Source organism: Heterodontus francisci, chromosome 7, assembly GCF_036365525.1.
Source record: "Heterodontus francisci isolate sHetFra1 chromosome 7, sHetFra1.hap1, whole genome shotgun sequence".
In the NCBI taxonomy this organism is placed as follows: domain Eukaryota; kingdom Metazoa; phylum Chordata; class Chondrichthyes; order Heterodontiformes; family Heterodontidae; genus Heterodontus; species Heterodontus francisci.
The window spans coordinates 111761807-111780285 of NC_090377.1; positions in this window are offsets into that span (position 1 = coordinate 111761807).

Genomic DNA, 18479 nt, shown 5'->3' on the forward strand with positions numbered 1-18479 from the left:
GGATATCAAATTTCCCAGCATGAACTGGAAGGCCACTGTTATCCTATCTGAGTTTAACTTTTTAAACAAGGAATGCAGTTATGCTTCACAGACCAAGTGGTTGTGGAACCAGAGAAGCAGGCTGTGAAAATACTGAAAGCAGTTGGAAATGAGGAGTTATACAGAATCAATACCTCTGGCTTATCTGAAGAGGACCATGATCGAATTGAATGGCAGAGCAGGCTCGATGGGCTGAATAGCCTACTCCTGCTCCTATGTTCCTAAGAGTGATGTCCCTTTAAGAATTCAGTATGCTAATGACTAAGTACCTGATGTAGTCATGTGACTAGAGTCATAGTTGCTCTGCAATGTAACACCCTAGACAAAGGTTCTGCATATAGTTTGCTCTGTATTGTATATACCAGTTTAACTGTTAATAAACCCTCTAGAGATCTTCAACGAACTGGAATCCACGTACTTCATTGTGTTTCTTAAGATGACAACAAATCACTCATGACAGAGGCAATATAAACTAAAGGGTACAATTTTAAAGGAGGTGCAGGAACAGAGAGACCTGGGGTGTACATACACAAATCTTTGAAAGTAACAGGACAGGCTGAGACGGCTGAAAACGCATATGGAATCCCTGGCTTTAATAATAGAGGAATAGAGTACAAACGTCAGAAGTTATGTTCAATCTTTATAAAGCACTGGTTAAACCATGGCTACAATATTGTGTTCAATACTGAGCACCGCATTTTAGAAAGCATATCAAGGTCTTTGAGAGGCTGCAAAACAGGTTTACTAGAATAGTACTTGGAATAAGGGACTTCAGTTATGTGGAGAGGCTGGAGAAGCTGGGGTTGTTCTCCTTAAAGCAGAGAAGGTTAACAGGAGATTTAATAGAGGTGTTAAAAATCAAGAAGGATTTTGATAGAGTAATTAAGGAGAAACTGATTCCAGTGCAGAAGGGTCAATAATTAGAGGTTACCACAGAGTTAAGGTGATTGGCAAAAGAATCAGAGGTGACGTGAGGAAACTTTTTTTTAACAGTGAGTTGTGATATGTTGCCTGAAAGGGCAGTGGAAGTAGATTCAATAGTAAGTTTCAAAGGGGAATTGGATAAATACTTGAAGGGAAAAGATTTACAAGGCTATGGAGAAAGAACAGGAGAGTGGGATTAATCGGATAAAGACAATATACAGGCACGATGGGCTGAATGGCGTCCTCCTGTACAATAATATTCTTTGATTCTATGATTCTCGCCAGGAATTCTGCTCTATAGATTGACTACAATCTCACTGAAGTATTGTTTCCAGAGATTAATTTTGAACTTAGCTCCTTCAAGCGGAAGGCAAGGTGAAACAGCTTTCCATGGTCCTAAAAAGGTCAGTCATATCATATCTCAACCTTTTCTTTCCCAATAAGAACATGACCAATTGACATTATCGTACCTAATTATCCAAACCCTCCATTCCCTCAATCATCTGGTTTCTCTCTACTGCGTCACATCAATGTACTTTTGGAGTACTGTTGCATAGTGGTTATGTTACTGGACTACTAATCCAGAGGCCTAAACTAATGGATCTGGCAACACGTGTTCATAATTCCACCATAGCAGCTGGGGAATTTAAGTGTAGTTAATTAAATAAATCTGGAATAAAAAGCAAGCCGGAGTTTTACACCCCACAAAGAGTGGGATGGCCACGGGAGGGCATAAAATGGAGTGGGAGGCTCGAGGGGCCCTTCCCGACCTGCGCCCGCCTCCGCCGCTATTTTGCGTGGGGCGGCAGAGGCAGGAAACGGCCCACCCGCCCCAGGCCAATCAAGGTCCTTAAGTGGCCAATTGACAGCTACTTAAGGGCCTTCGCCTGCTGGCACGGAGATTTTACCCATGGCCGATTGGGCGGCCTAGGCCTGAGAAAAGCCGCCTGGCAAAAGCAGGGGGCTCTCTGAAGGCCTTGGTAGGGGGGCCCTCCTGATCAGACACCCTGTGCCCAACAGATGGCCGCCCCAATGCCCCAACTACCCCCAACCTCCAGCATGTCCCTCGGCCCCCCCCAATCGGCTCCCCTTGCCTCACCGGGGCCCAACTGATAACCCCTGGTGAGGCCCCAAAAACTTACCTTTTCCCAGGGCCATCCTTCCTCTTCTTCTTGAAGCTGAATTGCAGTCCCAGCAGTGGCCACTGCTCCCGGTGGCACTGCTGGGACTAAGAGCTACTGGCCCGCTGGTTGACCTCAGACCTATTAAGGGCCTGGGGACCATAAAATCCAGACTGGATCCCCAGGCCAAGCGGAGGCGGGATCTCCACCAACTTTTCGGTCAGCTCCCTTCCGATGAGGGTGTTCTAAGTGCAGTTGCATCAATGATTTGTAAAGTACAGGATTATTTCATTGTAGGAAGCATCACAGCATTGCTCATTCCTGCTACTATTTCAGGTACAATGTGAAGGACTAATCAGAAGGTATCAAGTAGAAATGTGCTTTTTGTCCCATGGGACACTTGGTACCAGGAGCAGTGAATCAATGCCACTGTAAGCCTTTGATAATGGGATCCAGAGTCATTAGCAAGCACTCAAGCATTAGGGCCGAAGGGCCTGTACTGTGCTGTAATGTTCTAATTCACTCCTAGGCAGGTATTGGCGAATAGCATAGACTTACTTCAGAGGAAGCTAGATAAGAACATGAGGGAGAAAGGAATGGAAGGATATGCTGATAGAATGAGATGAAGTCAGGTGGGAGGAGGCTCATGTGCAGCATAAACTCAGGCACAGACCAGTTGGACCGATAGCCTGTTGCTGTGCTGTAAATTCAATGTAATTCTATGTAATATAGCAGAATAAAGTCCCCTCTACGCTGTTATATTCACAAGCCTTTTCCCCAAACTGAAAAGCATTACCCCTTGCTGCACTAGTGTGACATTTCCATCCTTACAAACTCTCCGACTGTGAAATGAGCTGAACTGTGAGAGTTTTGTACTGTGGACTTGTGCTCACTGGAACTGGATTGACTGAAAGTCTTATAGTCGGCATAGAGACTTTCATCCCATCTGGATATGAGCCCAGTCCCAGAGATAAAAGGACAGTGTGCTAATTGACAATGCTATTCAGTCTCATTTTGTTTCAATTAAAAAAAAACAAAATGCCTTTTTTTCTATTCCACTGCAGTCTGTAATTCTCTCGTCCCTGGAGCCACAGTTCTGACACAGAACAATGATCAGTTTGAAACTAAGTCTCTTGAAAAGGCAAATTTCTAATGGCTTGCGTCAAATCAGAACCTTTACTTATCCCTCCCACAGTCTGATGAAGGTTGAAAATGTCCCAACACTCATTCTGAGATTTCACTGCAACTTCTTCCCGTCCTCTTTCTTGAGCCCTAGAACCTTCCAAGAACTCTGCATTCCTCCAACTCTGTCCTCTTGTGCAGCCCTCACTCCCTTTGCCCCACCAGTGTCAGCCGTGCCTTCAGTCGTTGTGTCTTAAGGTCTAGAACTCCCTCTCTAAACTTCCCCATCTTACCACTTCTCTCTCCTCCTTTAAGACCCTCTTTACAAGTTATTTCTTTAACCATGCTTTTAATCACCTGTCCTAATATCTCTTCCTTTGGCTCAGTGAAAGTTTTTGTCTGATAACGCTCCTGTGAAATGTCTTGGGATGTTTCCCTACCTTAAAGGCGCTTTCTAAATGGAGGTCATTGTTGGGTTTCCCCATGCAATTCACTATCCTCCTAGTTGAGAAGGTGGAATGTAACCTGCTCCAAATCCCTAGGCAATGCCATTTTGAAACTGACTGCAAGGACTTGTACAAGACTCCCCTGTGGTTTTACCTCTCTTGGATGAATAGCCTGGGCTCAGTTTACTGTCTCTCCTAACATCACAACTGAGACTAATAATTCACCACATGAAGAATTGGAGACATGAATCAATACCATGAAACTCAATGGCACAACAGGATGCATCGTTCTTGTCAGAGGCAGTAGGCTCAAAAGTGAACCTCAACAACAACAACAACTTGCTTTATATAGCACCTTTAATAAAGTAAAACATCCTAAAGTGATTCACAGGAGTGATTATCCAACAACGTTTGACATTGAGCCACATAAGGCGATATTAGGGCAGATGAACAAATGTTTGGTCAAAGAGATAGGTTTTTAAAAATGTCTTCAAAGAAGAAAGAGATAGAGGGGTGCAGAGGTGTAGGGAGAGAATTCCAGAACTTAGAGACTTGGCAGCTAAAGGCATGGCCACCAATGGTGGAGCAATTAAAATCAGGGATGCTCAAGAGGCTAGAATTAGACGAGTGCAGATATCTTGGAGGGTTGTAGGTCTGGAGGAGATTACAGAGATAGAGAGGGGCGAGGCCATCGGGGGATTTGAAAACAAGGATGAGAATTTTAAAATCAAGATGTTGTTTATCTGGGAGCCAGTATTGATTATTAAGCCCTGCTATATCCAACAATGGTTGCCCTGACTGTGTTCCTTGCAAAATTACTAGCTATTCTAGGGACATCGTTCCATTAAATAGCATCAAACCTGCGAGTGAGTACATAGCTGCACACAATATCCACTAGTGTAATCAGCTGTTGGTCCCAACCTCAGTGAGAGGGTTGTTGGAGCCTGGTTTTATTCTTTTAGTTTGATAATGCTCCTTTGAAGCAGCTTGGAATGCTTAACTGCATTAAAGACACAATTTAAATGGAAGTTGTTATTGTTCTTGATTGCTGTCTAGTCGCTTCAGGATGACTTAATGCTTCATTGTAGCTTCACATGAAGAAGCAGTTGGTTGAGGGAAGTTGAGCCAACTGCTAGAAAACTACTTTAGCCCTGGCTAAGCAGGAAGACACATCATGCTATCAAGTAACCAATCAGTGTTTGAACTTGAAGTATTACATTGCTATTGGCTATGGAAAGGGCACAAATGCCTTTTTTCTTTCCTGTGAACTTACTGTACCAGCCAATCCCCTACATTGATTGTTTTCTTCGGAATATCTGGTATGGTCAGAAAGAAAGAGTGACTTGCATTACTATAGCACCGTTCATGACGTCAGGACATCCCAAAGTGCTTTGCAGCCAATGAAATACTTTTTGAAGTGTAGTCACTGTTGTAATGTAGCAGCCAATTTGCATACAGCAAGCTTCCACAAACGGCAATGTGATAATGACCAGACAATTCCTTTAGTGATGTTGGTTAAGGGATAAATATTGGCCCAGGACACCAGGAAAAACTCCCCTGGTGTTCTTTGAAATAGTGCCATGGGATCTTTAATGTTCATCTGAGTTTAGTATCTCATCTGAAAGATGGCACCTCAGACAGTGCAGCACTCCCTCAGTACTGCTCTGAGGGATCATCCTAGATGATTCACTCAAGTCTCAGGAGTGAACCTTATGACTCAGAAGCGAGAGTGCTACTCACTGAGCCAGGACTGATATCTTGCTAGGTCTGTCTAGAAGATAATTCACAGGTCACAGATTCACTTCATCCAAGTGGTTATTCTCAGATGTTGAACCTTGACAGTCAGTATCAAGACATTCCTGCACATGTGGTTGTCCAGGACATGAGAAGTGTCCTGGAGTTCCCACATGTTACAGGATGTGCATTCCACGGGACTGAAGATCCCTGCCATGCCTCTATTTATTAGAGTAAGTAAACTTAACAGAAATAAACTAAAGATTTATGAAAGGGTTTTACAAAAATTCTCACCACTCAGCATCGTCCCTTGTGCTGATGATGCTTTTAGTTATTTTTAACCTTGCTCCCTGATGCTCACCCTCACTCCACTCTGCTGCTCTGTCTCAGAAATTCTTCAGCAATATGCTCCTCATCCCGGGGCTCTCTGAACAACCAATCACCTACCTGCTACCCTGTGACATCACTCCTTGATTTTCTTTTCTTGTTGATTTACTCTTCCAGTGCTCTCTCTGTCCCCTGCTGACTCCATGCCGCTGCTTTAATCTGTGGGTCTCTGGCACTGCTTCTCCTCACACTCACTCTCTCTCTAACTCTCTGAGTTGATTTTCCAATCCCCATTGTTCAGGGGCTGCAAAGGTAGTTGTAACACCCCCATCATTGTTTGGGCTAAAATCAACTAAACCAGTACAAAAAATCCAATCTGATTCCTTCCTAATCGACATAGTTCAGTTACGCGCAGTGTATTTACCAACTAAAAATGTCAAGATAGGCAAGCCTTATTGTAACTCACAACTGTAGAAAAGCCTTTGTGATAAGATCAGCTGCAATTTAGTTTAGTTTAGAGATACAGCACTGAAACAGGCCCTTCGGCCCACCGAGTCTGTGCCGACCATCAACCACCTCTTTATACTAATCCTACACTAATCCCATATTCCTACCACATCCCCACCTGTCCCTATATTTCCCTACCACCTACCTATACTAGGGGCAATTTATAATGGCCAATTTACCTATCAACCTGCAAGTCTTTGGCATGTGGGAGGAAACCGGAGCACCCGGAGGAAACCCACGCAGACACAGGGAGAACTTGCAAACTCCACACAGGCAGTACCCAGAATTGAACCCGGGTCGCTGGAGCTGTGAGGCTGCGGTGCTAACCACTGCTACACATTTTGACAAAGGCAACTCCTAAGTAAGGAATGAAAGCACATAGCAGCTGCAATGTGAGAGAGTCACATCTGGATGGTACCTAAGCCAAAAAGAAACAGAAGAAAGTACGACACAATACTCGTCGATGTTTTACTTAATACTTTCACCTACTCATTTCTTGTATGCTGCCATTATCAGGAGGTACAGCCTGTGCGCTTCTGTGGTAATAGCTGCTTTAATGACTTGAGACAAGTTTGCCAAGAAATTTTACAGAGCAATGTCAATTGTCTGTGGTAATTTAGTGGAGTCTAAATAATAGTTCCATGAAGACTGTTGGAAGTCAGACCAGAGAGTGTAGTGTTTCATAAAATATTTCTTTCCAATTTTTCCTTCTTCGTCAGTTCATTTTAATTACAGATTTTTATTACAGCACATTTCCATCAAATGTAGGATTTTGTCCACGGTTCCGAGATTAGGGGCACTACAAGAAAGCAATGTTAGTGCTTCAGTGTTAACATATAACATTACACATGGGGGCAACAGGTGCCTGCATTCCTGGGCTTGGCATTCACCAGATTGAGTCTAGACGGACCCTTTTCAGGCCAGCTATTTCAAACAACTTACTCAGGTTTGTTTACATTTTAACCATTCACCCTTACTGGAAGAAAGAATTTCTTGTTTTGGGAGATTACTCCCGAGTAAAATGAATCTGTTGTAAAGAGTTAAAACAAAGAATGAGGTCTTAGGTGAGGCTACCTAGACTGCTCTGATGTTCTATTTGTATTTCAATCCAGTCCCAGTGTTTTGGCTCCAAACCAATCTTTTGTACTGTGATCAACTACAAGACCCTTAGTTATCTTTTAGTGGTTGCAAAATGTAATGCTATGCACTTGCATAAACTACGAAGATTAGTATGGATGGGAGAGTGTGGAAATGTCCCTCACATATTATTATCTGTCATCAACCATTACCCTACAATGTAGCACACTTCGACTTCAGCAATGCCTTTGCTAAAGTGCTCTGGGAAAGATTACCACAAAGCTTAGGATAAAAGGCATTGACTGAAAGAGTCAAATTAGCAGGTAGTTGGAGGGAATGATGTTGAGCTGAGGATATATTCTGAGTGGAGTGTGCAGTATTACTTGTTCCTTTTGTATGAAAACGATTGTAAGGCTCACAGGACTACAAGTAATATCCAAAGAGTACGTGGGTTTTATTATAACTGAACTGGAATATATATACAGCTACTACAGGAGCCACACCTTACTCTGTTGGGCTACACCCACAATTCCCTGGTCATGTGTGAAGTAACATCACTTCCTCTGGTGACCTTCACTTACAGCCTCTTAAGCTGGTCCTCTCTTAAGGTCATCCCACAACATCCCCCTTTTATCCAATAATAAAAACACGTGTACAATAATGTGTCATTCAGACTAACTATACATGATTAAAAACAAAACATTATTTACAAGTAAGCAAGTTTAACACTCTCTAAAACATAAAGGAGGTGTGCTTATTTGTCCCGATCTTGGTATCATAAACCTCTTCACAGAGCTGAGCTCATCTTGATGACTACCCTGAGACTCTGGTGACTCAGAACTCTGGTTAGCTTCTTCTTCCTCTGTGCTCGCAGCCTCTGTATGTTCATGTTTAGTTTAGTTTAGAGATACAGCACTAAAACAGGCCCTTCGGCCCACCGAGTCTGTGCCAACCATCAATCTCCCATTTACACTAATTCTACACTAATCCCATATTCCTACCTCATCCCCACCTGTCCCTATATTTTCCTACCACCTAACTATACTAGGGGCAATTTATAATGGCCAATTTACCCACCAACCTGCAAGTCTTTTGGCTTGTGGGAGGAAACCGGAGCACCCAGAGAAAACCCACGCAGACACAGGGAGAACTTGCAAGCTCCATACAGGCAGTACCCAGAATTGAACCCGGGTCGCTGGAGCTGTGAGGCTGTGGTGCTAACCACTGCGCCACTGTGCCGCAGACTTTGTTTTTGAACATGTCCGCGATGCTACAGGGTTGTCACATGTACTGTTGACGTACAGCTCTCTGAGTTGACTTTGGTTCCGTCTGAGAATCGCACCATTGGGTGTCTGGACCTCATACGATCTGGGCTGGTTGCATATCCTAGCAACCTCTATGGGATTCCAAGGTCCCGACGCATGATTGAGGACTCTGACCTTCTGTCTCTCCACAATTGAGCTAATCCTGGTCCTGCTTGCCTGTCATGCAATGCCTTCATCTTCCCTTGTTTTGACAGAAGTATACCATTTATTTATTTAGAGAAACAGCACTGAAACAGGCCCTTTGGCCCACTAAGTCTGTGCCAACCAACAACCACCCATTTATACTAACCCTACAGCAATCCCATTTTCCCTACCACCTACCTACACTAGGGGCAATTTACAATGGCCAATTTACCTATCACCTGCAAGTCTTTGGCTGTGGGAGGAAACTGGAGCACCCGGCGAAAACCCACGTGGTCAAAGGGAGAACTTGCAAACTCCGCACAGGCAGTACCCAGAATTGAACCCAGGTCCCTGGAGCTGTGAGGCTGCGGTGCTAACCACTGCGCCACTGTGCCGCCCTGGAATTTAGAGCGATGATTACTGGGCAGGGTAGTTCTTACCTGCCTTCCAAACATCAACTCTGCAGGTGATGGTAAGCCCATGTCTGATGGAGTAGCTCAGAGGTGCAGCATTGCAACCTTGAGATCTTGTCATGTCTGAATACAATTTAAAATTAGCAATTTGATGGTACGCACAATGTGTTCAGTCATACCATTGACTTTGGATAATGTAGCGACGATGTCACCTGATGGACTCCCCACCTGGCACACATGTCTTGGAATGGTCTTCCTGCATATTACGGTCCATTATTGGAGATAATTTCTTCTGGAACACCAAATAGGCTGAACAGAGCATTGACTGTATCAGCAAACACTTCACTCAACGTAATTCGTATCTGCCTGATGATCAGAAACTTGGCGAAGTAATCCATAACAAGGAGGAAATCATCACCTTAAATGTGAAATAAACCTGTGCCGATCTTCGCCCATGGATGTGAAGGTGTTTCATATGGAATCAAGGGTTCCTTCTGTTGATTTGGCTGAGAACTTTGACATGCCTCACAGGACGATGTAGATGGGCTGGCAGGACGATATAAATGGGCTGGTAAGATGTGCAAAGCAGTGGTAAATGGAATTTAATCCTGAGAAGTGTGAGGTGATGCATTTTCAGAGGACTAACAAGGCAAGGGAATATACAATGGATGGTAGGACCCTAGGAAATACAGAAGGTCGGAGGGACCTTGGTGTACTTGTCCATAGATCACTGACGGCAGCAGCACAGGTAGATAAGATGGTTAGGAAGGCATATGGGATACTTGCCTTTATTAGCTGAGGCATAGAATATAAGAGCATGGAGGTTATGATGCAGCTGTATAAAATGCTAGTTAGGCCACAGCTGGAGTACTCTGTACAGTTCTGGCCACCACACTATTGGAAGGAAGTGATTGCACTGGAGAGGGTGCAGAGGAGATTCACCAGGATGTTGTCTGGGTTGGAACATTCAGCTATGAAGAGAGACTGAAAAGGCTAGGGTTTTTTTCCTTAGAGCAGAGAAGGCTGAGGGGGGACCTGATTGAGGTATAAAAATTATAAGGGGCATAGATAGGGTAGATAGGAAGAAACTTTTTCCCTTAGCGGAGGTGTCAATAACCAGGGGACATAGATTTAAGGTAAGGGGTGGGAGGTTTAGAGGGAATTTGAGGAAATATTTTTTCACCCAGAGGGCGGTTGGAATCTGGAACACACTACCTGAAGGGGTGGTAGAGGCAGAAACCCTCACAACATTGAAGAAGTATTTAGATGAGCATTTGAAATGCCATTGCATACAAGGTTACGGGCCAAGTGCTGGAAAATGGGATTAGAATAGATAGATGCTTGTTGGCGAGTACAGACACGATGGGCCGAAGGGCCTGTTTCAGTGCTGTATAACTCTATGACTCTATGATTTCACCACCGTCTCAACATCACTGTCGATTCCTGGCCATTAGACCGTCTCTCTGGCAAGGCGTCTGGTATGTTCTATTCCTAAGTGCCCTAGATGCAGTTGGGTTAGAATAGGGTTGTCCAACATACAGCCCGTGGGCCTGGATCCTGCCCACCAAACATTAGCATCTGGCCCGCGGGTGTAAACTGTACCCGGGGCCATCCCTCATCCTCACTGTAACTGGAGATGAGAAATTTTCCTTTGTCTTTTTCTTGTAGATCGGCCTTTTAAAAACATTGCACTGTCAGTTTCACTTCTTTTTTTAAGAAGCCTGCTGGAAAACCCCGAGTCAGTTGGGAAACGGCTGTTCCCGATATCAGCAGCTGTCACCTGTGAAACTGACAGTGCGATGTTTTTAAAAGAACCGACCAACCATCTGCTGAGCATTCCACACCCTGCAACTGTGTGAAAGAGAAAGGGAGAGAGAGAAATGGGAAAAGAGAGAGAGAGAGACGGGGGGGGGGGGGGGGGGGGGGAACAGAGAAAGAGGGACAGAGAGGGACGAGGGACACAGGGAGAGAGAGAGGAGGGACAGAGAGAGAGATTGGAGGGATGGAGAGAGGGGACAGAGAGAGAGAAAGGGGAACACAGAGAGGGAGGGACAGAGTGAGAGAGAGAGAGGGAGGGACAGAGAGAGAGGGACAGAGAGAGAGGGGAACAGAGAGAGAGGGGAACAGAGAGAGAGGGGGCACAGAGACGGGGGGGTGGCAGAGAGAGAGAAAAGGGAACAGAGAGAGGGGGGGACAGAGAGAGAGAGAGAGGGAGGGACAGAGAGAGAGGGACAGAGAGAGAGGGGGACACAGAGAGAGGGGGCACACAGAGAGAGAGAGGGAGGGACAGAGAGAGGGACAGAGAGAGAGGGGGACAGAGACAGAGGGGGGGACAGAGAGAGAGAGAGAGAAAGGGAGACAGAGGGAGAGAAAGAGGGAGAGAGGGGGAGAGACAGAGAGAGTGGGGGGACAGAGAGACAGGTGGACAGAGAGACAGCGGGGACAGAAAGAGCGTGGAAAACTGAGAGAGGAACACTGAACGAGGAGAGAGGAACACTGGAGACACGGCAGGGGAGAGAGATACAGAAAAAGGGGGGTTGAGAGGGATACAGAGAGAGAGAGAGAGAGAGAGAAACAGAGAGGGGGGAGAGAGAGAGAGAGAGAGACAGTGGGGGGGGGCGGGGAGAGAGAGTCAAAGAGTCATTTACTTACAGCACAGAAGGAGGCCATTCTGTCTGTTGAGCCCATACTGGTTCTCCTCGAAGCTATGCAGTCAGTCACTCTCCCTGGCTCGATCCCCATAGCCCTGCAAGTCTATTTCTCTCAGGTGACCATCCAACTTCCTCTTGAAGTCATTGTTTATCTCCGCTTCCACACCCTGTGGGCAGCGAGTTCCAGGTCATTACCACCCGCTGTGTAAAAAAGTGCTTCATCATATTCCCCCTGCATCTTTTGGACAAAACTTTCAATCTGTGTCCCCTAGTCCTAGAGGTAAGCAAGGAGGGCAGAGAATGAGACGCAGACACAGAGCGTGGGGAGAGAGATCAAGGTCTGTCAAGACAGATGGACATCGCTACATCAAGTGTGTGGGTAGAGACTGACTACTTATGCAAGCAAAAACAATGCCAGGTGTTACGACTAGGTGAGAAAGGAGTCTAAGGTTCCCTCTCAGCCTTTACCTGGTCTTACCGTATCAGGGTTTTATTTTAAACACACTGTTTTTTTAGATCCCCTTAGTGAATCCTTGTTCACTGCTTTCCAATTGTAAGGCAAAGAAACCAGCCAAACAGGTTTTCTTAGGTTTAAAGAAGAAAGGTTGAACTTTATTAAACTTAAACTCTAATTCGGTTAATGCCCACAGATACGCGACGCGCCCATGCTAACATGCATACGCGATAAACACACATGCAGATAGAGACAAAAAAGAGCAGAAGAAATAAAGTGGAAAAGTTTGAGGCAATATCTGAAGATGGTTTTGGTTACTGTTCTTCGAGCTCACTGTAGAGTCCTTGATTGTAGGTAGATCTTGCTTTTCGTTGGGGCCCAGTATTCTTCTTAAACCTTGTTTGATGTAGGAGACTTTTCTCTCTTGAGGTTCATGATTCAGTGGATTTGGAGTTCTGTGAGAAAGAGATGGGAGCAGACAGGAGAGGCTGTGACGAGCCAGCCAAGAGAGGTCTTCTCAGTCCAGGAGCAAACAGTCTCTCTCTCTCAAACTGTCTGTACAATTCATAAAAACTCAGGTATCAGACTAGATAGGTGCTTGATGGCCAGCGCAGACATGATGGGCTGAAGGGCCTGGTTCTGTGCTGTATAACTCGATGACCAATGGAGGTTATGGAGCTGCACTAATCGGAATGCTGGTGCATTTGGCAGATGACTCCATTGCGCTCCATCTCACCCAGCTCCACTTTAAGTTTCTCTTGAATGTACATTCTGCACTTCCTTGGTATGTCTATAGTAGGATCTGCATCCTGCCTTGTGTACAAAATGGCATCAGCCTTGAAATCGATGATTGCATCAAACCTGTTTGGGTAAAGCAGTTTCAGGTCTCCAACCGACTCAATGCACTCCATGTTGCAACCTTCTGTACCTACTGGTGCAGTGCTGACCTCAGATTGTGCCAATTTGTAAATCTTGGCATACTGGAAGTCCAGCAACAGCTGGCACATTTGTGTCTATAATATGAAACATTTGTAGTAGCCATTTGAAACTCTCGTAACTGTACTGCAAGGTTATCATTCCAATGCACTTGATTGGAGAAACATTGTAGGCAGTCATCCTATCCATCGTGGGTCATACCATAGATTCCCATTTCTTTAAGTACATGCCCTTCAGTATGTAGATGGGCAGAATATTTGCACTTGCTCTGGCGTTAATTTTCACTCTGAGCTTATGCTTGCCACTGTTCTGTGAACATATAATCCCGATCATGGCGAATGCCTCAAATTGCATGATAGCATTGACATGTTGATCCAAATTAATTATGTGAAATGCTTGCTCGCTGTTCACATGAGTACACTCTTCAACCATATCCTCCTGACAATCCGTCTCTCTCCTGACATGATGTACCTGCTTGGGCTTTTGTTGCGTCTGTCTTGCAGACATTCTCTCTGCATGTGATCTGCCACCATTTCTGTGTTCAGTATCTGAACTCAGTCCTCTGCCCAATGTCCTTGCATGTCACAAACCTTGCACTGGTCCTGGCACACAGGCCAACTCCGAATTGGGTGAGTAAGGCCACATTTTCCACAAGGTTTAGCAGATGTCTGAGCCTTGGTTACCATGCCAATTGTTGTAGCCACCCGCAGCGCTTATAACTGTTAGCGTCCAGGCATGATAGCTTCAGAATTCCTTCCATCATTGTGTCAGGAAAATCCTATATGCCAAATGGGAAATATTAATTTCATCGATTGGAAACTTGCATTAGACGTTTAATGGAAAAAAATCCCTACAGTAACTTTTAAAAAACTAGCAGCCAAGATGGCCACTGCCATTTACATCTGAATTACCAGGAGATTGAACTGGAGACAAAAAATCTAACAAGAAGCCCAGCCAGAACAATGCTTTGGCTAACTGAGTAGGTTAGCCAGATCACCATCATTAGCGGGACATTCCAAACAATCTCAAGGCATGCATAAATGGAGACGTCCCTCCAGGGGGTAAATGCTGCCAATCCCACTTAAGAGGAGTTTTGAGTTTTAGACTTGGGACCTCATTAAAAACAAAGGGGAGTGAAAGAACCACATGACCGTCTGTTCATCTCTGAAGAAGTTTTGGAAGTTTTGCTTCACAGACAAGCAGATGGGCAGTAAATGAGTGGACAGCAGCTGAGAAGGCTGCTGCTCCCCTGTTTCTCTCTCTCTCTCCCCAGAAAACATCAAATGAAAACCATCTGCGACTGGGGGATCCTCCAAGCCTAAAGACGGTTACAGACAGTAATGAGGGGGAGAGAGTCAGCTACAGATTCTGCCTTCAGGAAAACACTGAGCAAAGCAAGCCATCCAAAATACACTTTGACCAACCAAGAACTCCAAGAATACAGCTTCAGCTGAGGACTACTGGATCACCTACTTTACAGATAGTATTTAAGTTCCACTTATTCTGGACTTTAACCCAACCACCAAATCTATTTCCCCCCTGTAATCTATTTGTGTGTTTGTGTCAATGTGTGCATGAATGTATAGCGTATGTTTAGCTATTTTAAATTGGGTTAGTGTTAATTATAATAAACTTACCTCTTTCTTGCTTAAACTCAAGACAACCTGTCTGATTGGTTCATTCACAATCACAGTAAAGGAAAAAAGTAAAACACTCACAGAGGTAGTAAGCACAACCACTGTTTAAAAAGAATAAACCATGTTGCGGTCAAATAAAAGGAAGGGGCAAGAGGGGAGTGTGAGAACCCTTCCTCACCTCACCGTAACAATTGAGTAGTCCATCTATGGTGTGCCCTTTCTTCTTATCTAGCAGGTCTTTTTGAAAGGCCTGTATTGGGGTACACACGAATACTTACTCTATAACCTGTTCCAACAATTCAATACCTGCGAAGTCGATTTCTTGAGCTTTGCCTCGGCACATTACAACAAACTGGTCAATGGACTCATCTCGCCTTTGCCGGTAGGTCATAAGCTCAAGCCTATGTACGAGGAAATTGACCTTTATCTTCAGTTGCTCCTCCAGGAATGTCCATAGCTTGCTAAGGTCCTTCTGATCCTCAGATTACTATCCTGATGTGTTGATCCATTGCAGACCTCATTGCCCAGTGCCATCAGATCAGTCATGATCTTGTTGAATGGCGGAACAGGCTCAAGGGGCCGAGTGCCCTACTCCTGTTCCTAATTTGTATGTTAGTATCTCGATTTTGATAGCTTGTTTCTCTGGTTCGCTCACTTCAATTTCCAAAAAACACAGTTCCATCTACTGTCGAAACAATTACATTCAGTTGCTATGTCCAATGTCTTCCAATCCATAGTTGGATGCCTGAAAGTCAATTTCTGGATGATGCAGCTTTTTAAATAAATATAGGACATTTCACAGGTTTTCTTTTTCACAGGCACATTTCTTTTACAGGCTCTCTGCTTTAGAGGTTTTCTGTCTCACTGGTACAGCTTTCTGTTTCCTTTTTTAGACAGTTTCATATTTGCAGGCCTGCCCTTTTTATGAGTGAGACAACAGCTGCTTTTGTTTATACAGCTCGTTCGTTTTTTATAAACTGAGAGAGGAGCTTTCTTTGTTTACACAGGCTGGTTTATTTTCTTTCAAACTGGGAGCACAGTTTTTTTTTCTCTGCGGAACTGCAGCTTGCAGTACTGGCAGCTGCCACAACCAGCCTTTTACTTTGTGCTGGACCTTCACTGGTGCTGTTGAGTGGGAAGCCACTCTTTTCAGCTGAGCAAATAAAAACAGGAATGCTAAAACAGCTATAGCTGTACTTCTTCTGAAAGTTTTTGACTCACTGCCAGATTAATTGAGATGTCTGATCCCCTGGCAAATTACTTACTGTAGTCGCAGAGTTTCTACACCTCCCAGGGTCCTGTCAGCAGTCCTAGCTCCCTGCATTGTTGTGCGGTCTTCTGCCAACTGCTCTACATCTGAATCTTCAGCCACTCCAGGTAAACAATTAGCTGTTCTTTGTTCTCTTTTGGTTTGTTCTTCAGAAAAAACAAACAAACATTGTCACGATGTAATATTTGGTGGTTTTCAGAAAAACAAATCCCACACATTGCCACAATGTAATATTACTTGTTCCTTTGGTGCATGAACTATTGTAAGACTCACAAGACTACAAGTAATATCCAAAGTATACGTGGGTTTTATCATAACTGAACTGGAACATTATATATATAAAATGTATACACACACACACACACACACACACACACACACCTAATACAGGTTCTACACCAACAGACATCTTACTGTGTCAGGCTACACACACACTCCCTGGTTATGTGTGACGCGACATCACTTCCTCCGGTGCCCTTCACTTACAGGTCTTAAGCTGGTCCTCTCTCACGTTGGTCCCACAACAGAGTATGCTGGGGATTGGTACTGAAGCCTCTACTATTTCAAATCTTTGTAAGCAACTTGGATTCAGAGCATAGTTTGCAAGTTGGCCAGACTCATAGTCAATATTGAAGTAAGAGCCAAGTCTGATGACAGATAAACCTGAAGAAGCAGCCAAGGAGATACAGAAGGACTTAAAGAAATAATTCCCAATGGACAGAACTATAGCAATTGCAACTCAATACAAATGGGTGGAAATGGCATACTTGCTCAATAATTTGCCTCAAACTAGTTTGGGTGAAACTGAAAGAGATGTGGGACTGAGAGTAGACTTACTTTGTCAAGTCATTGCAAGCCAGGACTCAACAAAGCAAACTGAATTGTGAGATACATTGCCATATCAGTATATACGTTTGAGCATGTTGTATTGAAGCTGTATCATGGTCTGCTCAGGATGCACCTTGAATAATTCATTTAGTTCTGGTCACTGGGCCACCAGGGAGTGAATCCATGCCATGGATTTGGTGCACAGGAGAGCTACAAGGCTATTGGTCCTTGATGTGGGAGGACTGAGTCATGAGAAATGTTGACTTTCTCGTCAATAGAAAACAAAGTTGAGTGTGCTGATTTGCTAATGCCCATTGATGCCCAATATGGCATTCTACCGGGTTGTGTTCAAGCAATATACCAAGCAATACTCACCCCCGGCCATCGGGAGACCTTGGCTTTATTTATCCCACTTGTCCAGTCTTGTACTGACCTCTGTCAATCTTAGAGCAAGCATTTACATTCCAGCTTAATCACCGTTCAATTAGCTCCTTACTAAACAGACAGCATGTTTTTCTGCAACCAGCACTTAAACCTTTACTCACCAACTGTGTTACATGGTACCATCACAGTTGGCACTGTGCCAATACAGCCTCATGGTTCCACAACTTTTTTAGCCCTCAGTTGTGGGCTTAGTGCTCTGCTGCCTTCCTTCAGCTGTGATAATAGTTGTTCAGGTGATGAACTGTTTGGTGAAAATTGTCCTGTGAATCAGCTTACTGAAAGCTGCCGTTTAGCCAGATGGAATCAATGCCAGATTATGAAAGCAATTGAGCTCCCGTTATTTTTTTTTGCTGTCTCTGTATTCCTGCTTCTATGACATGCTCCTGGTTTGAACCATGGACAATCCCGGAGCTGAAATCAGTGCTGCTCCAACATTGGCTGAGAGAAGCCACACTTTAAGGGATCAGAACAGGTTTTTTTCACCACTTCCACCTCTTCTCCACCTCGCTTCTCTTGGAAAGCAAAATGACATGTAATCACTGACTGTCCATTGAGATTAATCCTCACATTTGGACATCTTGATACCATGGCTGGAATTTTAGGCCCCCTGAGAGCGGGCTAGGAGATGGGGGAAGTGTAAAATAAGGTGGCAGATGGGGGTTGGGGGGTGGGATGTTTGCTGTGCCCATTGCCTACCCGCCCTGCTGCTATTTTACCAGTGGCAGGGAAGGTGGCAAGTGGCCTGCCTGCCCATAAGGCAATTAAAGCCCTTAGGTGGCCAATTAATGGGCACTTAAGGGCCTCTTCCCAACACTGCTATCTTATCAGTGGCAGATGGGCATCTGGGCACCTGAGAAGGCTACCAAGTACTACCTAGTGGCCTCCTTGTAGGCTGTGGGGGGGAGTGTCCTCCTGATCAGGCACCCTGTGCCCCACTGAGGGTCCCCCTCAGCAGCATGAGCCATCCCTGATGAATCAAACCCACCTACCTTGGACTAGCTGATTGTCCCCAGCGAGGCCTGACCCCCACTTACTTTTGTGGAGGCAGAGGTCCATCGTCCTCGTCTTGCTGGGTGTAGTCCCAGCAGTGGCCACTGCTCC